The following is a 24,563-nucleotide window of genomic DNA, read 5'->3' as shown; positions in this document are numbered from 1 at the left end:
GAATGACTCTGGATAAGGCCTTCTAAGTTTTGTTTGTGCAGGTGTAGGTAGAGCATAGGTAAATCAAATTAAGTCCGGAATCGTTTTTCCCACTGCCGGTTTTTATTACAAAATCCACTATAACAGGGTGTCTACTAAAATTCCAAAATGAAATTTCGTGACCTTTTCTTTATCAAACCATAAAATTTCGGAACATTCTCAAGAGCGAAGTTGGATGCGAATTAGGCCAAATTTTCATGCATGCGATTTTGTAGCGTCTAAAGCCGACCATAGACATCTTTGGTGGTGAATTTTGATGTTTTCTAGAACAAAATTTTCCAGTCTGTACGTATATTTGTACAGATAAAAAAAAAACCGTGACACAAAAGCTAAATTTCGTGACTTTTTATTCACTTTCATGATCGTTTTTTTCATTTCGTGACTTTTTCGTGACATTCGTGACCGATAGACACCCTGTATAAGCAGTATACTGTATTTCAAAATCCACTATCAACAATATTACAAAATGTTATTATAAAGAAATTATCTAATATTAGGTGAAGGGAGGTGACGCAAGACCCAAGCAGCCTAGGGCCCGATCTACACAGAGCTCCGAAGCAAGCAGTGAGGGGTCAAGAGTCAAAGAATTCCGAGCAACCTAGGTGACTGAGGTTAGGATGCCCAAACAGAGCTCCGAAGCAAGTTAAGAGGGCTTGCCGGAACAAACTAGAGGTTTTGGGATGGGTGTCCCTTAGAGCAGTGGTCCTCGAACTTTCCGATAACGCGGACCCCTTGTTCATTCGGAAAGTGATCTGCGGACCCTCTTACAATGCTATTTGAAATTTTACATAGTATTAAAAATATACTAATTAGAATTACCATTGACAAGAAAAAGATCAAGAAAAATAATGCAATAAGTAATTTATTCTAAAGATACATGATTGTTTCCTAGTGAACGAAATTTCAATGGAAAAAAACAGTACGTTTCAAGACTGAAAATCAGTTTTTTTATGTTATTTTTTAAAACTAACTCTACTTGATAAATAATGTTCTTAAATGTGGGATCACTAATGTGAGGAATAAAATTCTGTGTGTTTTTCCATAATTGCATTGAAATCTTGGAATAAGTTTTGTCATCATCAATCTTAGATCTGATTTCACATTAAAACGATTTCGCTTTAAGGTTTTAATACTGCGAAGAGCAGAGAAATGTCTGCTCACATAAGTGGTAGGGAAAGGCATCAAATGTGCATCAAAGGGGTTGCTTACTTACAGCGCACATGCAAAACAAAACCTCCAAAGTTCATTTTCTTTCTTACTGTTTCTCCATAAAGTATCGCAGGCTAGTTCCAATTGCTGTTCTTGTGCTGTGTTAAGAGAGATTCATATTTAGTATGTCATGGATTTCTACATCAGTGAAAGGATTTTCAAACCAACCATTACCAGGTTGTTGGACTGGGAAATATTCTCGAAAACTTGCAGCTAATGCTTTCAAGTGTCCTACAAGTGTTTCGTGCATTTCAGCAGAGAGCTTTTCACCTGAAGAATCAATGAAATCCTTAAGCATGGAAAATGATGAATAGTTATTGTTTTATCAAAAATACTTCTTGATAACAGCTGTGAGTTCCATTACAAAACATTTCCATTTTTAGGCCTCGTGGACCCCCTGGCTCGGTTCCACGGATCCCACTTTGCGAACTACTGCCCTAGAGCTCTAGAGCAAGCTAGAGAAGGGGTGACCTGTCGCAGACTGATATCTTTCCTTAGAATCACCTTGTTATATAGGTGTTCCAGGTGAGGTGATGGCGCTGCTGTTCCCTCGTTGTCATGTGACTAGTGGTGTCGTCTACAGTCATAGTAATCCACAGTAAGAAGCATGTGTTGGGCGTTTGTATATATAACCATGCAGGATACTGCAATATGCTTACACACACTTAAAATTCCTTTAAAAAAAAATAACCTTCTTGAGCATCCACACATCGTTTTCAGCAGTTCTACTACGCAACGTAGTTCGTTTGGAGGTCTTGAACAAGGAAACTTTTAAAGCACTCGTCAAGTCACGCCACATTACCCGATTTTAACTGTCCCAAAATGGTGTTCTTTCAAGCTGGATTTGAATGGAGGACACACAGAAAGGTCAGTCGGCTAAGTCCGGGCTGTATGCAGGTTAAGGCAGTAGTGCAATGGTTTCTTTCGCCAAAAACTCTCACTAGCATTGTCATGATGACGAACATAAGTCTTGGCGATCTCAGGGAGGTGGTGCGAACTCCTTATGGACAACATCTTTAGAGTTAAAACAGAAAATTAGCATAGATTTATTAATTTAAGCCTTCTTTGGTCGAGAGTCGGTAGTATGTCACTCAGAGATTAGATTTGGAATTGTCTCGTTTCAAAAAGTGTAGTGAAAGTCAACGCTGCTCAGTGCTGTACCATCAAAACTTTACTTGTGCTTTTGATAAAACATTCTTTAGAGGTTTTCTGTATCACAGCAAACGTCGAATATTTCAAGTTTAACGCAAAACTTCATCGCATATTGCTGCTCGATGCATTTCTGCTTTTTGACCACTTCACAAGCGATCCGTACTCTCCGCAAGCTGAGAGCCAACTGAAGAAACATAGATCGTTTACCTAACAATTCCTATCAATTTGTACTCCTGGAGATTCCATTCCCTGATCCTTCTATTTGACTCAAGAAAATTATTCACATTACTTTGCGGATAGACTTTGAATATCAAACCACAACTCTTTTACGAAACTCAGAACCTTTATTGGTTCACCAGTTTCAAATGTATTTCAAAACACAAGAAAATGAAAAAAAAAAAAAAAATAGAAAAACTATTTTAGTAAGCAGTATTCTGTACTCATATGGATCAGTACAGACGCGCACGACTCGAGTGGAGTCGAGATTTAAGCCTGTCTCGACTCGTCTTGAGAAAATGTTGTCTCGACTTCAAAATATGTTTCGGTCTCGACTCGACAGTTTCTGTCTCGCCTCGCCTCGAATTCGGGAAGAGACTCTCGAAATTCGAGTCGAGACAAAATATACGAGTTAAAATATACGCACACATCAGCCAGAACATTATGACTACCTACCTAATTCTCAGGCATCTTGGAATGGACGCAATGATCTTTGGTAGGTCGCTGGGGAGAATTGGCACCACATGCACACACACACACACACACACACACACACACAAACACATATCCTTGTGTTCCTCGAACCACTGCATCATATTCCTGGCCTTGTGAGATGTTGCATTATCTTGTCGAAAAATGCCACTACCGTTGGAAAACTTGGTCGTCATGAAGGGGTGTACGTAGTTTGCAAGCAGTGTGCGATACGCCTCAGCCGTCATGGTGCCTTGCTCGATCTTCACTAGACACATGGATGCTCACGTGAATGTTCCCCAGAGGATAATTAAGCCGCCAGCTTGTCTCCGTCTCGCAGTACAGATGTCAAGGACCTATTTCCTTGGAACACGACGGATTCGCACCCCCCCCCCCTTCATCGTCATGATGAAGAAGGTATCAAGAGAGATCAGACAATGCAATGCTCTGCCACTGCGCCAAGATTCAGTGGCGATGGTCAGGTGTTCATTTCAGTCGTAGTTGCCGATGTCGTGGTGTTAACATTTGCACATGGATGGATCGTTGGCTGCGGAGGCCCATCGTTAGGAGTGTTCAGTGCACTATGTGTTCAGACACACTTGTACTTTGCCCAGCATTAATGTCTGATGTTAGTTCCGCCACAGTTTGCTACCTGTTCTGTTTTACCAGTCTGTCCAGCCTACGACATCTGACATCTGTAATGAGATGGGGGGCGCCCAACCCTCGACATTTGGACGTCATTTCCCCTTGGTTTCACAACTTGTTGAAGACACTCACCACAGCACTCCTCGAATACCCGACAAGTGCTGCAGTTTCCAAAATTCTCGTGCCGAGTGTTTCTGAGTGAATACTTTCTTCAAAATAATATTAAAAATTACAGAAAGCTTTTCGAAACATTCGAGTCGAGTCGAGATTTTTACGAGGGTGATTCCGCAAAGGAATGTAGGGATTACTTGCCAGGTTATGGTGAATCCCTAATTTCTTTTGGGGGAATACCTCGCACACATCTTACGGAGGTTTGAAACATATATTTTTCAATCGAGCAGGTATGACTTCGAGTGTCATGTTCTAAATCGCACTCTCTACGTTGCGTTGTTTTTGAATTACAGCGATCTGAAGACAATTTTCTAACGCTTTCGGCACCTCATATCGCCGAAACTATCCCTCACTGGCCTAAGTTCCAAAGGACTTTTTCGCTGGTTTCGGTGTCGGGAATCAGCTCCCGAAGTTTGTTCAAATAGTTTCTTGCACCCTCTATATATATATATATATATATATATATATATATATATATATATATATATATATATATATATATATATATATATATATATATATATATATATTGGGTGGTCCTTAATTTTTGATTTCCTAATTTTTTTGGACTCACCCCCTAAAATGGTTCCATATGGGACTAAATTAAGGAAGGAGAAAAACTAACTTCATTGAATAATATTAAATGGTGCCTCAAGCGACCTAAAATTTTGAATCCGATTACAGTACATAACATATGAGAAAAATCTGGAATAAAATCTTGTAATTTAGAAACGGCTTAAGGGAACGCAAAAATACCCTTGATAATGGAACTAGAGGAAGAAACACATCTAATGTTGTATAGTATTGTCACAGCGGCCATCTTGGATTCAGATCAAAATTTTCAAATAGGAAGAGGGTCATGTGACATATCATTTTGAGGTGGCGTTTCACCAAAAACACAAATCTGGCACTATTTTAAAGATAGCCTTAGTCATCTAAGAATTATTACCTGTGAAAATATTTCTCTTTTTCACAAGTAATAACTCTTATACAACTAAATGTAAAGACATGAGTTTGGCTCGGAAAGAACAAATGGGATATGCGCAGCTTCATTAGAAAGAGGAACGCAAAAGAAAAATGCCCTTCTGAAAATGATTTGTATGAATTTTACACCAAAATACACGGAGGTAAGCATTTCAAGAAATGAAGAGGAAAACCCAGCTGAGTATGTAAGATAAAATGTAAATATGTGCCTGTGTGCGCCCGGACCCTGCAAGAGATGTAAAAGGGGAAAAACTAATTTTAAAACTCCAAGACAGGTAGCTGTTCTTGATCCATACAAGTCCACTGATAGAACGAGAATACATATTCTGACAGCGACGGCAGAAATATTAGGCCATAATGTAAAGGAACTAGTAATAAATATGCATCGATGCTCAGAGAAAATCCGTAGCGAAATTGTATAAGACCTCAAAAACAATTTCGGAGTGCATCAATTGCGTTAGTTGTGCAATGAGACGGAAAACTACTGCCGAATTTGACTGGTAGAGAGACTATCGACGGGTTATCAATATTTATTACAGGAGATGCTCATGAGAGGCTAATTGGTGTTCTCAGTTTGTCATCATGAAGAGGAGAACGGACATATTATTTCTACTACAGTTCATTAGCTTGAAGAATGGAACTTGGTAAAGTTCATGCAGGCAGTTTGTTGTCATACTATTCCCTGCAATATGTGCCATGTGAACGGTGCTTTCATTCTGCTAGAGCAGATGCTCCAAAATGATCTTCTATACCTTCTTTGTAGACATTACATTTATGAATTGGTTTTAAAATGTGTATTTGACAAATGTTGTGTTTCGTTTGCATCTGGACCGGACGTTCCCCTATTTAAGCATTTTCAGAACGATTGGTCTAAAATAGATTGTACTAACTTTATTCCAAAATTGATGATGATAATGACGTAAGGAACAACATTTCAGATGTAAGAAATGAAGTATTGAATTTTGCTATCAAACTTGTAGAAGCAGGACACCGCAGAGAAGATTACAGTAAATTTTTAGAACTGACATTCTTGGATGGCATACCTTCTCGAAGAGTTTTCTTTCGTTTGCCTGGAGCAATTCACCATGCAAGGTAGATGGGAAAAGCAATATACTGTTTAAAAATATTTCTCTTTCGCCAACATTTTCGTTTAACGAGGCAAATAGAAACGGGTCTTCGGAGAGCATGAATTTTTCTGATACGACTATATGTCAAAGCTTGATTTAAATGTGATCAAGTATCCCATTCACCATTACAAGACTTGCAATTTTTGAAAGCATTGTACAGTTTTAGGTAAATAGATAATGAATTATCTGAAGTGGCTCTTTCTAAATTTTCTCGGCATCTCTGGTACTTGAAGGAGGAATATGTAGCACTGGAGTTTTTTGATGATGAAGTTAACATAGTGGAAAAACAAAAATTGGTTGAAAGAATTAAAACTGTAAGGAGAAACCGTGAAGCAGCAAAGAGGCTTGACGCAAGGATAATACCATAAAAATTCTTGCGAAAAAAGAAATCAGTGATTTTGATACAACAAACAATTTTTTCTCGTGAGATTTAAAATACCCAAAGGGTTTCTTGAGTGTGATCCGATTTCATGATCAGATAACAATGACTATCTTCAAGGAAAGACAATAGTTAAACTCATCTCCGTAATAAACGATGCAGTAGAAAGGGGAGTGAAACTAACAGAAGATTACAACATCATTTTTATGAAAAATGAGTATCAGAAACAGTTTCTTTTGCACATAGTGAATTCTCATAGATAATCTTTTCCTAGATGTGACAAAAGTGAACTGTGTAGTATACAAGATTGAAAACCTATTGAAAACTTACCGCAAAGCTACAGTACTACATAAATAAGGGATATTTCAATTTCTTCCATGTTATATTTTTTCTTTTTCCTCATAATGGTCTATGAATCATCTTGATGGAAAAACTTATTGGTAGTTCATGGGGAAACAAAAGATTTAACTTTCTCTAGCAGTTTGTTTCCAGTTTATGTAAAATACTTCCAAAATTCTTACAAATCTGTGGTCCATAACTACAATAAAATAACATTACATCGAAGCATTTCGTTTTTCACACGTAATAAATCTTACAAGATTATTGGTAGCTTGAAAATAATACGAGATTTGTGCTTCTGGGAAAACGCCACCTCAAAATATGTAACATGACCCTCTTCCTATTGGAAAATTTTAACCTGAATTCAAGATGGCGGACTTCAAGATGGCCGCCATAATAATGCTATACAAAATTAGGTTGGTCATTTCCTCTAGTTCCATTATCCAAGATATCTTTCCATTTCCTTAAGCCGTTTGTAAATTACAAGAGTATATTCCAGCTTTTTCCCGTATACTATGTATTGTAAACGCATTCAAAATTTTAGGTCGTTTGGGGCACCATTTGAAATTATTCAATGGATCTAATTTTTCTCCTGGCTTAATTTTGTCCCATATGGAACCATTTTAGGGGGTGAGTCCAAGGAAATTCCTAAATTTATTTTTCCCCATATAAATAAGGACCACCCTAATATATATATATATATATATATATATATATATATATATATATATATATATATATATATATATATATATATATATATATATATAAGGTGACTGGTAATTCGATGCATTCCTTGCAAGGGGATATTCTACAAGTATTTTGGAACATTTTCACTGGGTCGAAAATCACTAGTTTCTGAGTAATTTCCACATGTATGATTTCTTTGAAATTTGCCTGCTAACGAGAGGTGCACGAGAAAGTTTTATCTTGACCCACTTCTGCATTCTGTATATATATATGTATATAGAGGGTAACTGGTAATTCGATGTATTCAATGCAAGGGGATATTCCACAAGTTCTTTGGAACATTTTTACTTATATGAACCGGGGGGTCGAAAATTAATTGTTTCTGAGTAATCTGCACATCTGTGATGTCTTTGATATTTGCCTTCTAACGAGAGGTGAGCGAGAAAGTTTTACCCTTACCCACTTCCACATATCGTAGAGCGATGAAATTTTGTGTAATCCTGCATACCTATGTAGGTAATGTGGTAATGTACAGCTCGTAATTCTGCACCATTATTGTGTTATAGGTCCGAACGTGAAGTATAAGTGTAGTGCTCCAAAATCCATCACTGCACTTCAGAAAACAGTGTGCCTACATCGCAGAAGTACTTGCCCTTAGGAAATGACTGCATGGTTGGGAGGAGGTTAAATGAAGATGGTGTGCAGTCAAGAGAAAACGCGAACTATGACGTGATTTTATATCCAGGGTCGTGCATCTGTGTGGCATGCATTCGAGAAGAGAACGGATGCGTTGTTTTTCAGGGGGGGACACCTTTTGTCGGCATGCCACGCTCTGGGACTTCATAGAGTCCCACAATGCACGCAGCAGTGAGGCATAGTATGTCCTGGTAACTGTGGTACCCTTTGCCTGGGAAGCAAGTAGTAATAAAACACGCTGATTCCAAATAAACGTGATCAGCACTTTGCTTGCTCAGAGTTGAACACGGGCTTCCGATTGTGGTGGTACGTCGGTACGATGCCATAGGTTTGACTAGGTTTTATAAATGTATTTATGCAAGGGAATGACTCAAGGAAGGGTTCGGACCTCTAACTCAGGGGTCATGGCTTTTAGGTGGGTGTAGGATTTGGGAAAGAACTGGCCCTGGCCTTCTAGAAGGTACCACCCCTGGTGAGAGTGAATAAAAATCCAGGGAAAACTCAGTCAAACCGATAACAGTGTGCCGATGTACCACTACCAAAGGGAGTCCGTGTTCACGTATTCAACTCTGAGCGAGCGAAGTTATGATCCCGTTTGTTTTTGGATCATCATGTGGTATTACTACTTGCTTTCTAGGCAAAGGTACCACAATTATCAGAATATACTATGCCTCACTGCTGCGTGCGTTGTGGGATTCTGTGAAGTTCCCAGAGCGTGGCATGCTGACAAATAGTGTCCTCCCCCTGGAAAACAACGCATTCGTTCACTGCTCGAATGCATGCCACACAGATACACGATCCTGGATATGAAATCCATCATAGTTCGCGTTTTCTCTTGACTGCACACCATCTTCATTTAACCTCCTCCCAACCATGCAGTCATTTCCTAAGGGCAAGTACTTCTGCGATGTAGGCACACTGTTTTCTGAAGTGCAGTGATGAATTTTGGAGCACTACACTTATACTTCACGTTCGGACCTATAACACAATAATGGTGCAGAATTACGAGCTGTACATTACCACATTACCTACATAGGTATGCAGGATTACACATGTGAAATTTCATCGCTCTACGATATGTGGAAGTGGGTAAGGGTAAAACTTTCTCGCGCACCTCGCGTTAGAAGGCAAATATCAAAGACATCACAGATGTGAAATTACTCAGAAACTATTGATTTGCGACCCCCGGTTCATATCAGTGTGTTGTTTAATATAAATTTGATAATTATATTTGAGTATAATTAAAACTTTTTAAAAAAAAAAAAACTCATTTAAACATAAAGGCAATAGCAACACTCTTTGAAAACCAGATATTTCATCAGACGTATAAATCTTTGTAAACAACTTGGTGAAAGGGAAAGTGTCTTGCCACAGTGGTTAGTATCCCCGCCTGTCACGCGGGAGACCGGGGTTCGATTCCCCGCCGGGGAGCCATGTTTCGTCTCTTAAAAATATATATAATTATTTCTCTATATATGATTATGTTGTGAATGAAATGGATAGGATCTGTTAACAGATTTATTATATTGATAATAAACAGATAAAATACAAAGTCACATTCTCCCTTTTCGCTATTATAGGCACAGTTATAGAGACTACTTAATTAATTATATATATATGTGCCATTAGCATTAACAGATATCTTACAAACAAACACATTAACAAATGGGAGCCAACTTGAGATTTGCATTCTCAAAACAAATGTACTATTTAATCACACAAATTATAAAATCTAAATGCTCAGTAGTATAAGTGAAGCCTGTTGTTGGAAGACCTACCAACAATCTGGCATCATAACTAATAAGTAGTTAGGAGAGAAAGGACAACTTACTGACCAGGAGAGTGTGCTGCCATTCTTGAAGAACCTTGGTTGTCGAATCAACTCGAATCGTCAATTCTTCCAAATCATGACTTGTTGTTAAAAGTGAGTCCTTTTATATGATTGTGGCAAGACACTTTCCCTTTCACCAAGTTGTTTACAAAGATTTATACGTCTGATGAAATATCTGGTTTTCAAAGAGTGTTGCTATTGCCTTTATGTTTAAATGAGTATTTTTTTTAAAAAAAAGTTTTAATTATACTCAAATATAATTATCAAATTTATATTAAACAACACATCAGTAAAAATGTTCCAAAGAACTTGTAGAATATCCCACAAAAATGTGTCAATATTTTGGGAACAGATTCCTTACATCAAAATAAGGAAAAATATTTATATGGACCTGTACTGAAAACTGGATAGTTTCGGAGTTATATGGTGCAGAGAACGTGAAATAAATGAACTTTAAGAGTTCATAGCTCCATTAATATGGGGCCTATCGTAGTCGGGTTACCATATCATTGAGCAACTGGTATGTGAACTACCCAAATATCCATGTTTAAGAATGCTCCGGCACTTGCATACCAATTTTTTGAGGTAGGTGGAGAATGATCGAGTACTCCCAAACAGCCTTTCTAAAAATGATTGTGCAAGTACCGGAGGTTCTGAGATATGAATATTTGGATAGTTCACATACTAGTTTCTCAGTGATGCCTTGATCCAATTACGATCGGTTCTATCGTAGTAGAAGTATGGACCTTTAAAGTTCTTTTTTTTTTTTTTTTCTTCTTCACGTTTTCAGCACCCTATAACTACAAAACTATACACTTTCGACCACAGGTCAATATCAACTTTTTTTTTCTTATTTTGATGTAAGGAATATATTCGCAAAATACTGTGACAGATTTTTGTAACACTCTATACATAAATTTTAGGTTAACACGACCCGATGAGGAAGTGATGCTGGAAAAATTAAGGAGAAACTGAAAGAACTCGGAGAAACCCGCAGACACAGTGTTTCCCACCACAAATTTACATGCGGCATTGAACCAGGAATGTCTCTTACTAGCGGGGATCGCATTACAAGTAAGTCACCGTACTCTCAGAGAAGGAACAGGATAAGCCCTAAACTGTTTAATAGCTGATTATGGAAAAACTAATGATTTATCGGATTAATTAGGAAACAATTACTTGTAAAACATTTCTTCATCCTACACGCTATTCATCGAAATCATTTTTGCTTCGGGGTGAATAAAACAAAGCCATATACAATCTATTAAGGCGAAAGCTGCCAGTGCTATTCATCGCCTGGAGAGAGAAATGGTTTAGAATTAAACGATTCGGAAATTGCTCTCTTCGAAGCAATTCCGTTCAGTGGATATCGATCGCGACCTATGACATTAGAAGACGGGCCCTTTCTCTTTTCGTTTCTTCATATTTTCTTTTTTTCCCTCAGCACTTCACACAAAGTCGTTAATATCCATGCAAATGACCTTTCAAAAGCAAAAATTGCACCTAATTAAACTGCAATAACCTAAAATTATTTTCTTTTATCGACCGTTTTATGGTAATATCATCTTTAATTAAGTAGTTTTTCAAGATACACATTTAATTAAAACCAATGAGAGAGCTGTTCTTTTTTGGTCGATTTGTCAGATTTAGAGCTTTTATTTTAATTGTAATATTTAGTAAAGCGGGAGAAGTGGATACAGATCGTACAGATAAAGCGCTTTATTTAATATGAACCATGAACATTGTCCGTTATACCGGGTAAGTCAAAATGATGTTCCTGATTTCGTTAATTTATTACTCGAACAGTAACGAGCTTTCCTCGCCAATATAACTTTTTTTTTTTTTTTTTCGGAATACAGTCCGCAGCAAAAAACCTGCAATATGAGCATGTAAGTTTGTTGTGAAACTACGCTTAACAGAGCAGGGAACCAACATAACGTCTAAGTGGCACGAATCACGCCAGGAAAAACCTCGGCGTCCTCCCCTGCACACTTATTTTGGAGCAAAAGACTTCGTTGTTTCACAATAAACTTATATGCTCGTGTTGCAGGTTTTTTGCTGCGGACTGTACAGCCTCATTTTTTCTCTCTCTTTCTATTGCAGAAGCGTAGTTACGTAGACGTCCACCAGGAAGCAGTTTAGTTGAAGTGAGCAATATGACTTCTACAGGTCAGCAGAGAGAGTTCTGTGTGCTTGATTTTAATGAAATGGCCACCAAGATCCTCCGACCTCACCCCATCCGATTTCTTCCTTTGGGGTTTCATCAAAGATCGCGTATTTGTGGTGCCACTACCTACAACAGTGGCTGAATTCCTTGAGCGCATCACTGCAGCTGTGGCCGATATCGATCCTGACATGTTAGGAAGAGCTTGGCAGAAACTTGATTACAGAAAATGAAAATGAAATGAAATCTTTGAGTTTTACGTCCCACGGTTATGTCGGTTAGGCTAAAGGAGACAATGATGATGAGGAAATAATGAAAATGGTGGAATGAATAAAGTGGGAGGAAACGGGAGAACCTTCGAGAAAACGCACGCATACAGTGTTTGTCCACTACAAAACCCCTTGGTGTGAGCTGGGATCGAGCCATGGACCCCACGTAGCAGGGGTGAACGCTCAACCACTGAGACACTGCGCCCCCACTTTCTGAGTTGATCAATTAATGTGTGTAATCTCTGTTTACATAATGTTATTAAAAGCAAAAAAAATATCATTGAAATCGAGAACATCATTTCGACTCATCCTGTATAATTACTCCGGTCTATTACGTCTTTTTTTTTTTTTTTTTTTTCGTTATTTGATAGTTTAATGTAAACGCGAGATATGTTAATGCAGCTGTACCGTTGGAAATTTGATGGGCATATCAGTAATTAATTATATTAACAGAATAATTTTCGTTTCAGAGTGTGAAACTACGATAGACATACAAACTATGCGAATTCAATATTGATTAGGATTAGGAATTGGTTTTCTGTGCTTTCGCCATCTATGGCCATGTTAGCCTGTCACATATGATGGATGATAGCTATCCCTCGGCGATCACACTATCCGAGAAAAGGGAAGGAAGGAAGCGGGGACCTGTATGTACGGTACTATCTCGGCATTTGCTTGGTGTGAATGAGGAAAACCCAGGAAAACCTCACTCAGATAGCTAGCCTGAAAAAGCTTTTTACACTTTTTCGACCGAGTGCAATTCAATATTGAAACTAGAAGTAGTACATCTATAATTTCTCGATGCAATAGAGGAATAGTATCTGTTCTTCGGACGCTTGTTTTACTCCATGGAGATTAATATTGAAACAGGAAGTGGAAGTTCATATCTATCACTTCTGATTGCAATAGAAGTCAAGAGATGACAAATTCCTACGATGTGACAAAGAACGGACATGAACGTGTCATCCGGGCATCAGAATCAAACCTAATCCATTCGATAAACATAACAAAGATATGTTCATGTACAAAAAAGTAGGTGCCATGGATAACGGAGTAAGTCCCTGGGGCCCATTTACCATGTTAGTATAAAGAAACTTGTAGACTCGCAGTGAAATAGCTATGGCATCAACACTGTTCATTGGAAAGTCATGGTTTATAGTTAATTCTCTTCAGCATGAAACAAGTTTACCAGAGGTGCTATGTATTGAGGCCCATAACGTCCTTGAACAGGGAAAATTTGGAGGATGTCGGGAAAATTAACTTCAGAAATCCCTCCCTTCAACTTTGGACCCCTCTGGAGTAATCCCGGGTAAAACTAAACAATCCAAACATATCTCAAAAATAGTATAGGGGATAAGAAATGTGTGTACCAAGTTTTGTATTGATAGACGGACTAGATATGACGAAAAAATGTGTATTGTTATACAAGCTTTTCCCTCATATCTATTCCGTCTATCAATACAAAACTTTGTACACACATTTCTTATCACCTATAGTATTTTATGAGATACATTTAAATTGTGTGCTTTTACCCGGGGCCACTCCAGAGGGGTCCAAATTTGATGGGAGGGATTTCTGGAGTTAATTTTCCCCGACATCCTCCAAATTTTCCCTGTTCAAGGACGTTATGGGCCCCAATACATAGCACCTCTTGTAAACTTGTTTCATGCTGAAGAGAATGAACTATAAACCATGACTTTCCAATGAACAGTGTTGATGGACCCCAGGGACTTACTCCGTTATCCAGGGACTTAATTTTTTGTGCAAAAACATATCTTTGTTATGTTTATCGAATGGATTAATTTGATTCGGATGTCCGGATGACACGTTCATGTCCGTTCCTTGTGAGATCAATGTTTAAACAAGAAATTTACGATTTCCATCGCTTACAAATTAACAGAGATATAAATGTAGAGACAAAATTCATTCTTGGAACGCTAAATGCATATCAAAAAGGGCGTTTCTCGTGCTCTGTTACCACTTTTGCTCTACGTAGATCAATAGTGAAACCGCAAGTAGTAACAAATTTCTAGCATTTCCGGTTTTAGTAGAACGAGGATGGAAATATTATCAACTCTTGGAACGCAGAACTGATTTCAAACAATAGTTTCTCGCTATCTATTGGTGTCTACGGTCTATGATAGATAATGTTGAAACTTAAAATGGTTCATTTGTGCCATTTCCGGTTTGAATAAAGGGTTAATGAAGGAGACTGAAGCCTGTTGTTGGGACGATGAATTGATTCGAGAAGATCGCTTCTCGCTTTCTCTTATCTTTTTGCTCTATTGCGATCAACTTCGAAGCAGGAGATTTACCACCTCCGGTTTCCACAAAAGGTTAAGGAATAAGATGGAATCTATTCTAGGAAGGTATCATACATCGTTAAAAAAAAAAAAAAAAAAAAAAAAAAAAAAAAAAAAAAAAACCTCGATATTTCTTACCCTATTTGCTCCGATACCTGTCGACAAACAAACAAACGAACACAGCTGTTTTATAAGACTTTCGATACTTATGCATAGCATAATTTGGAATTCTAATAATCGATTTCCTTATTGAATTATTAATTGATAATTAACAACTCTTAATATGCCTATCAAGCTTCCATCGGTATATCGGCATTAACGTACATATCGTTAAAAAAAAACTTCACTCACGCACTACGTTATATATATAAGGTAACTGCAGATATATATACGCCAGTGCAGCTGAATACGCCGTGTTCAGTACTAGGGCGTTTCCGACTAAATCCGCTAGAATCCGCCTCCAATATGTGCCACGGGCTTGGAAAAGTCCGATTTGACGAATACTCCCGGGAGACAGCACTGAGACAGCCACGCCGTGCAGTGTTGTTTGCTTCGGGAAGGTTCCGTGGAAGGGGCGTTATTATTTCAATACAGGTAAGAATCCGTTATCAGTATCGTGCTAACTCAGAACACTGCCGATTGTTTACAGCAATGTACGCCTTATTTCGTGTCTGTCTAGGAACACTTTGGTTTGTATGTATAATTTCAGTATTTGCGATTTCATGACTACTAAATCAATACCAAGTAAAGTGCAGCGAAATATGCCAGGGCTTGTGCAGGACTGACTGCAGAAGACAAGGTTATTTTCTTCAGTCCCATATGTTCCATGTAATATCGATGTAGTTTTTTAAAAGTCACAGTACAGTGACACTGTTTATCTTCTTATGGACTAAAACTTTTCAGTTTGGAACTTCATTTCAACTTTGGAGATAATTGTTTCTACATTTTATCGTTTTATCTTCATCTTGCATTTTGGTTATTCTATTTTTTTGCTTCAGCCATGTTATGTAGTAATATTTGAGTTCGTATAATACAGACGATGTAAGCAATTGCAAGATTTATTACGGGTTTCTAGTAGTATTCTAGATTTGGCATAATTACCTACATGCGTTGGTAAATACGCCACTTTGTAATACTTTATTTTTCTTTTACCTTGGGTAAAAATAGAAGTGAGTCGCATCATTGCTACATTTTTTTCTACACGGGGAAAAGACTACTCTGCAACGCATATGTCTCGTTCTTTATGTTTCATGTAAATTAAGGCCATAAAAAATTCAACATCCTTAACATGGCGTATTTACATACCTTACACATACATATACACAATGTGATCAAAAGTATCCGGACACCCTCAAAAACATACATTTTTCATATTAGGTGCATTGTGCTGCCACCTACTGCCATGTACTCATTATCAGCGACCTCAGTAGTCATTAGACATCCTGAGAAAGCAGAATGGGGCGCTCTGCGGAACTCACGGACTTCGAACGTAATCAGATAATTGGGTGTCACTTGTATCAGAAGTCTGTACGCGAGATTTCCACACTCCTAAACATCCCTAGATCCACAATGTCTGATGTGATAGTGAAGTGGAAACGTGAAGGGACACGTACAGCACAAAGCGTACAGGACGAGCTCGTCTGTTGACTGACAGAGACTGCCGACAGTTGAAGAGGGTCGTAAAGTATAATAGGCAGACATCTATCCAGACAATCACACAGGAATTCCAAACTGCAACAGCATCCACTCCAAGTACTATGACAGTTAGGCGCGAGGTGAGAAAACTTGGATTTCATGGTCGAGCGGCTGCTCATAAGCCACACATCACGCAGGTAAATGCCAAACGACGCTCGCTTGGTGTAAGGAGCGTAAACATTGGACGATTGAACAGTGGAAAAACGTTGTGTGGAGTGACGAATCACGGTACATAATGTGGTAATGCGATGGCAGGGTGTGGGTATAGCGAATGCCCGGTGAACGTAATCTGTCCGCGTGTGTAGTGCCAACAGTAAAATTCGGAGGTGGTGGTGTTATGATGTGGTCGTGTTTTTCTTGGAGGGTGCTTGCACCCCTTGTTGTTTTGCGTGGTACTCTCACAGCGCAGGCCTACATTGATATTTTAAGCACCTTCTTGCTTCCCACTATTGAAGAGCAATTCGGTGATGGCGTTGCATCTTTTAATACGATCGAGCACCTGTTCATATTGCACGGCCTATGGCGGAGTGATTCCACGACCATAACATCCCTGTAATGGACTGGCCTGCACAGAGTCCTGACTTGAATACTATAGAACACCTTTGGGATATTTTGGAACGCCGACTTTGTGCCAGGCCTCACCGACCTACATCGATACCTTTCCTCAGTTCAGCACTCCGTGAATAATGGTCTGCCATTCCCCAAGAAACCTTCCAGCACCCGATTGAAAGTATGCCTGCGAGAGTGGAAGCTGTCATTAAGGCTAAGGGTGGGCCAACACCATATTGAGTTCCAGCAGTACCGATGGAGGGCGCCACGAACTTGTAAGTCATTTTCAGCCAGGTGTACGGATACTTTTGATTACATAGTGTATATTAGGGATGGCCAAAACTTTCCGGAATCGAAAATTTCACTTTCTGCATTTCAGAAAAATCCAGAATTCAAAAGAATTTCGGAATTTTCCGATTTTCCTTTCCGAATACCGGAAAATAAAAATTCCGGAATTGGCCATCCTTAATATCTATCTATCTATCTATCTATCTATCTATATATATATATATATATATATATATATATATATATATATATATATATATATATATATATATATATAGGGGTTGAACAAAAAATCTAAAACGTTTGCAAAAGTGTGAAAATCATACCTACTATGGTGTGGGGCCACCTTTTGCGTCCAAAACAACTTGCATCCGACGTGGAATGGACGTATACAGCTCCTGAATCGTGGTGTGTGGAATTTTGTACCATTGTTCCTCCAAAACATGCTTCAGTTTCTTAAGGGATGCGGGTGGAGGGTAATGAGACCGAACACGCCTTTCTAACTCAGACCACAATGGCTCAATGATGGTCAGATCTGGTGATTGAGGGACCCAGGGTAGGTGTGATGGCTCTTGGTCATGCTCCTCAAACCATGATTTCACCTTTTTTTGCGGCGTCACAGGGTGCTAAATCATCTTGATAGATTCCATCACCATCACGGAACAATATTTGGGACATGGGTAGAACATGGTCCCACCAAAATGGCCTCATACGCCTTAGCATACATCATTTCATGCAGGGCTATGATGGGACTTGCAGAAAACTACATCACTGCCCATACTGTAACAGAACCACCCCCATGCTTTACAGTTGGGAGCAGACAGTCTGTATCATAGGCCTGCGACGGTGTTCTCCATACGTAAACACGACCGGTTGTTGGAAACAAGGTGAAGGTCGATTCATCGGACCACATTACGTGTTTCCACTGCTCATGAGTCCACGCCTTGTGGTCCTTGCACCACTGGATACGCCTCTTCGCATTTACTGCTGTGACCAGGGATTTGGCGATAGCGGCCCTGCCATGAATTTTCATTTTATGAAGTTCTCGTCGCACTGTTTTCGATGAAACCGGGTTCTGTAGGCCGGAATTGAGTTCAGACGTAATTTTCATTGCAGTGGTCTTCTTTTTAGCTGCTACAATCTGTTTTAATGCTCTCCGGTCCCTAGCTGACAGGATTGTCTTTCGACCTCTGTTATACTTTGCAGACGTCGTTTGCCCATGAATTGTGTATGCCCTCGTGACATTGGACACAGTGCCCTTCAGTACCCCCACAATGTTCGCCTCTGTTGCCACTGAAGCTCCAACCAGACGGGCACCAAAGAGCATACCTCTTTAGAAGTCTGTCAGGTGGCCCATTTTACCGCACCACTTTCACACCATGACATTCACAGGTGAACAGGTTATTGCTGACGTAAGAGGAAGGTCCACATGACACATTGAAAACAAACAAACAAAAACGATCGGCAACCCAATATTTTTTGCCCACCCCTATATATATATATATATATATATATATATATATATATATATAAAAGGGGTGTTCTAAAAATGGCGCCCACGGATCACAGACCACTATTCTATAGGCCAAAATAAAACGAAAATGTTATAAGGGTTTGCCCTCCGGGGTCTTCTTCAGCTGCTATGGGGAATCAAAATTTCACAATGTGGCTACTTTGTAGATTTATTTGAACCATTGGTATCACTCTACAAATACATTAAGCAGTTAAATCGATTGCTACACTAATAAGTGATGCTAGTATCAATCTATATCGACTTTAGCTGCTATCTGGAAAAAATCGATGCAACTATTTGATAGATTAGTAGATTTACTTTTTGGTTCTTTATTTGGGACGTTGCCACATAGTGCAATTCGTGTCTCCACACAAGGACCCGAAAGGTGTACAAATGTACATATTTTTTGCTTTATTATGACTTGTACAATAATGTTCTGTGATTCTTGGGCGCCATTTTTAGACCACACGATATATATATATATATATATATATATATATATATATATATATATATATATATATATATATATATATACAGTGGCGGACCCAGGATATGATCAAGGGAGGGGCTAAACCATAGTTTGCCGCTTTATCTAGTGTAGAGCAGGACTGAAGTCCATTTTATTCAGTGTATACCTGAGCGTCAAGAGAGGGCTATAGCCCCTTTCGGATCCGCGCCTGATATATATATATATATATATATATATATATATATATATATATATATATATATATATATATATATATATATATATATATATATATATATTAAAACACATTTTTCTGACCAGAACAAAATGAATTATTTAATAATTATACGATTTTTGTTACAGTTTCAAGGACCTAACGTCCTCTTCATCAGACATTGAGAAAAGACAGATGACAGCAAATCTTATATCTTCTACAGATTTGCTGTCATCTGAAGAGGACGTTAGGTCCTTGAAACTGTAACAAAAATCGTATAATTATTAAATAATTCATTTTGTTCTGGTCAGAAAAATGTGTTTTAAAATGTTATTGTGATTATCCAGAACCATGGAGTATATATATATCGATTACTAGCGCAACATCCCTATACGCATCTCCAAATTTAAACAAGCCTTACTTTCAGTTTGTTCTGCTCTTATCATAAACGCATTTTCATGAAGAAGTTTTAAATAAAGTTCTGTAGTAAATTAAATCTCCTTTAAATACTTCTTAAGAGACTGAACGTTTACTTCCGTTATACAACATGAAGAACATCGAAAAGGACCCGAGCGCAACCTTGAAACCAGACAGAACTTCATTAAATGAAAAGTATGCTTAGCGACCTTATGACGTAATAAACTTGAAATATAAATACGCCTAACAGAAAGCGACAGCCATTTCTCATCGCCTTCTTACAACATCAAGTTATCACAGTCACAGCCAACGCACTGAATACAATCCAATCTATTTTGGAACATTCATCTCGAAGCCAAGAAGTACAGCCATACCGTGGTTTCTCGAATTATATGATGAATTGGTTCCTTCTCTATGTTATAACATGACATATATTTAAAACCAGTGATCGCCAATGGAAAAGCAATCGTAACACAAAGGTAAGCCAACACTCATATATGCCAGCGAACACTCGAAGACATTAGATAAGTTCGACTATCAAGCAACTGCAATGTATCGGTCTTAATGAGAGGAAAGTTCGGAACAAACTTTACTCTGGAGCACCGAAACTGAAAACAAAATGGTAAATTAAATAATTACTCTTAAATGTGGTGCTAACGTTTTATACTGATGTCTCACATTAGTTTTGGTACGCAATCGGAAGGTTCCAGGTTCAATTTCCAGGGTGGCCATTTCGACGAGGCATTTTTCTATTTCACCACACGAATGGTAGACAGGTACCTGTAATATCCGTCTTACAACTATTCTTTGCCGTAATAGTTAATTTGATTAATGTTTCTGTGTTAAACGTCCTTTCGACTGGAAGAAGAAAAATCCCAACAGATGGCAGCAAATCGCAGTCTACTCTTGAGTGACATGCGTTTTCACTCATGTGGGAAAACACATGGTAGAATATGCATCATTTCGTCACTACTGCACTGGACGTATACGTGTACGTCGAACAATTTCTAGAAGCACTATGAGGGTCCGTACAAGTGTACGTCGAGCCGGTTTGAAGAGTTAATAAATAACTTCTACAATATTATTAGCGGTAACGAAAAAAAATTCTGACATATATCAATCAAAGATCTCATTACGCTGAACAAAAAATATGGGGCTCATGCGTAGTTTTCGAGAAACCCCAGAAAATATGTGAATGACTGCATAAAGTTCTCCGTGGCTGAATGGATAAAGTCATGGTTCGATAGCTAAAAGGTTCGTGGTTCGAAACCCGTCTCGGAAGCTGAAGTTTTAAAATTCTTAATTCCCCAGATCTTAAGATCCTTCTCTTTTTTCGCAATCAGCTGATGATCTAAAAAGAGTTCTCCATCTTAATTCGACAACTGTCTAATGTGATCCTCGCAGGTCGGAACCTTTTCTTCTTCTGCTTCACAAAATTCACAATTTTAGTCATAATACGGATGCTGTCCGATCATTTTTTTCTCCAATTCTAAATTTGTATATGTAAATCATGTCTCTAAGTCTCCATATTTGAAACTCTCTCTTAATGTCGTCCGTAAATTCATATGGCTTGGGATCAAACCTTTGAATCTTGAAACCAAATGTAAATGCTCTAACAATGTGCTATGTAACTATATAGGTTTGTTGTTTAAAGCAGCTTCATTTTTGATTTTGCCCGCTGGCGAGGGGAAGGCAGAGCTTCTCCGTCGACATAACAGTTTCACTTTTTTGAACCAAAGATTCAATATACGAGTATTTCAGGGGGGAAAAATTGTAGGCCTTATATCTGAAGAACTGCATACAGTGTAGCCAAACCAAAACTATCACTTAACCCAGTATGGTGTGCTTATTCCGTTAAAAAAATCTCGATTCAGGGGCCGTTTAAAAATTTTGTCGCCTCTGATCCAAAAAATCCAGTATATTTCATTCAATCATTTTTTTTTTTTAAGTACGCCTTATGCCTGCAGAACTACATACAATGTAGCCAAACCCCAACTATCACTTAACTTGTATGATGTGCTTATGCCGCAAAAAATAAGAAAACTCGATTTAGGAGTCATTCAAAAATTTGGTGGTCCTTGATCCAAAAATTCCAATATATTTCATTCAATCAAAAGTTTTCTTGTACGCCTTACATCTGGGGAACTACATATAGTGTAGCCAGACCCAAACTATCACTTAACTCAGTGTGATGTGCTTATTCTGCAAAAAATACGAAAACTAGATTTAGAGGTCGTTCCAAAATTTTGTGGCCCCAGATACAAAAAATCCAATATAATTTATTCAATCAAAAATTTTCTTGTACACCTTATATCTGGAGAACTACATATAATGTAGCCAAACCCAAACTATAACTGAACTCACTTGTCAGTATCATGTGGTTATTCCATAAAAAAAAAAAAAAAAAAAAAATACGAAAACTCGATTTATAGGCCGTTCAAAAATTTTGTCGCTCCTGATCCTAAAAATCCAATATATGTTGTTCAATCAAAAATTTTCTTTACGCCTGAAAACTACATACAGTGTAGCCAAACCCAACTATCACTTAACTCCGTATGATGTGCTTACTCCGTAAAAAATGTAAAAACTCGTTAAGGGGCCGTTCAAAACTTTTATGGCCCATGATCCAAATATTAATTATTGGCTAATATCGCGGTTCCCACTCTCTATCCCTAAAAAATTTCCAGGACTTTGATACAGAGGGGTACAACAAGATTGCAACTGTAGGTTCAAAACTCTCAACAGTGAAATGAAAAGTACAGTAGCTTATGCAGTGATTAATTAATAATAATTAATAATTAATACACAATGATTAAATACACAAAGCGGAGCGTAATGTGCTGGTTTTTTTTTTTTTTTTTTTTTTTTTGCCTCCCAACTCCCCTTATAGCCACCCATATCCAGCCCATGTATTTTCATTCTTTCTACATGACAATTTAATTGTGCACCGAAAATTTACAAATAACAAAAATCTATTTTTTGGACATGGAACTTTCATTGTGTGACAATGTGACAGATACAATTAGGAGAAAAAGGGAATTACATTACCAGTTTTTCAACCGAGTATGGAGTTTTTCAACAAGCAGATCTTTATTTATGCAGCAGTTTCGTTTGACAGCAGCCTGTCCATGGGACAAAACCAGAAGCTTTTTTATAATTAACAACAAATCTTTAAATTCTTCCAAAGCATCTAACAGTTTTGTGTAAAAACAATACAGCCTCTTAAGAGTCCAACTTATACCTAGCAAATGCATCTTTAAACTGCTCAGTAAATTTTCCATGCTATAGCAAGGAATCGAGTTTCACCTAGATATGACCTTGTCACAAATAGCATTCATATCAAGGATCTTATAAAATAGAGGATTTGCCCTTACAACAAAATCTTGAAGCCATACGTCACAGTTTCATCACCCCTATTCTGCCCACTCTGCCCAATAGGATCGCAATATTTTGAGCTAACAATCATGGCGGAAACGAAAGTAGCCAATCTGACGATGGCGGAAACGAGAGTAACCAATCAGACGTGCCGATGCTCGACTGTTTTTTGGCTTCATTTATTTAATACCATGAAGATACATATTGGCAGATCCTCTATTTTATAAGATTCTTGATTCATATGAAATTTTACTGATAAGTAAGTATTGTTGCGAAAATAGACTAATTATGGAAAATTGATACTGGCACAAGGCACAGTTTCCGGAGGATAGTGCTAGTGAAGACATCATCCAAGAATGGGTTGACAGACTAGTGGATGAAAGACGAAAAGTTATCTCAGCCAACCATCCTGTTGCAAGAAAGAAAGCCCACCAACCACCCACACACGCAGGATCATGAAAAATTATTATTTAGCACAAAAACAGGAACAGCAAATAAAAGTAGCAATCAATTAAAATGTTCATTATAATTATGAAAAATCTAACATTCATTATTTCTGTAAATTTCAAGGACAGAAATGCATTTTCAAGGACATTTCCAGATTTTCCAGGATTTCCAAGAGCGAGTGGGAACCCTGCGCAATCTTTTGATCCATTTTTTGATCGTTTCTAAATTTTTTGTTTATTAGTATATTACCATACATTTGATCAAATAATATGTATTTATCAAGCTCAAGGGAGGGGGAATTACACCCTCCTATGCTGTCCAAATTATGCGCTTGGAACATTTGTTTGCAATTACTGAAAAGAAATGAAATTAATTATTGAATAACACTCATTTCTGTCAGTAGTTTTTAGAGCTCTGTGCCGGCATTGGGAAGCACAAAACCTACTGCCGTGAGTGACAATTTCCATAGATTTCACAAGGAAAATCTTCCTAGCTTGCAGTCTTTTAAAAAGGGAAAGAATACAAATAAAGGCGTTTATGAAGCTATGGGAACATTTTGTAACTTTTAAAAATTCAGGCTCTACAAAGGCATTTCAGAACAAACGAATGAAAGATACGGTTTTAGAGCTATATACCTTGTAAATCTGGTTCCTGTTTTCCCGCCTGAATGGAGAGAGTACGAGGGCAAGTCGAAAATTATCTACACCTTTGTCATAACTTTTCTTACATTGCGCACTTTGTCTTCTGCCGTCGCATATTTTATTGTTATACTGTTCTGGTAATGCTGTGAAAGTGTGATCTCAATTCCTTCATTTTTCTTCCTTCTGTTGCAGATATATCATGGCTGCTCCATTAGAAGTTTGAACCAAAGAGGAACAACGAGCAGTGATCCGATTCCTCTGGTCGGA

The 24,563-nt window shown here is 38.1% G+C and overlaps 1 protein-coding gene across 4 annotated transcripts in view; it reads right to left on the bottom strand.

Annotated features, from left to right (window-relative positions):
- Positions 1 to 24,563, bottom strand: part of LOC145694601 (pre-piRNA 3'-exonuclease trimmer-like) — a 165,421-nt gene that overhangs the window by 43,922 nt on the left and 96,936 nt on the right. The window lies entirely within an intron of this gene.

Source organism: Thermobia domestica, chromosome 9, assembly GCF_964235325.1.
Source record: "Thermobia domestica chromosome 9, izTheDome1.hap1.1, whole genome shotgun sequence".
Taxonomy (NCBI): Eukaryota; Metazoa; Arthropoda; class Insecta; order Zygentoma; family Lepismatidae; genus Thermobia; species Thermobia domestica.
This window is presented reverse-complemented; position numbering and strand designations above follow the sequence as displayed.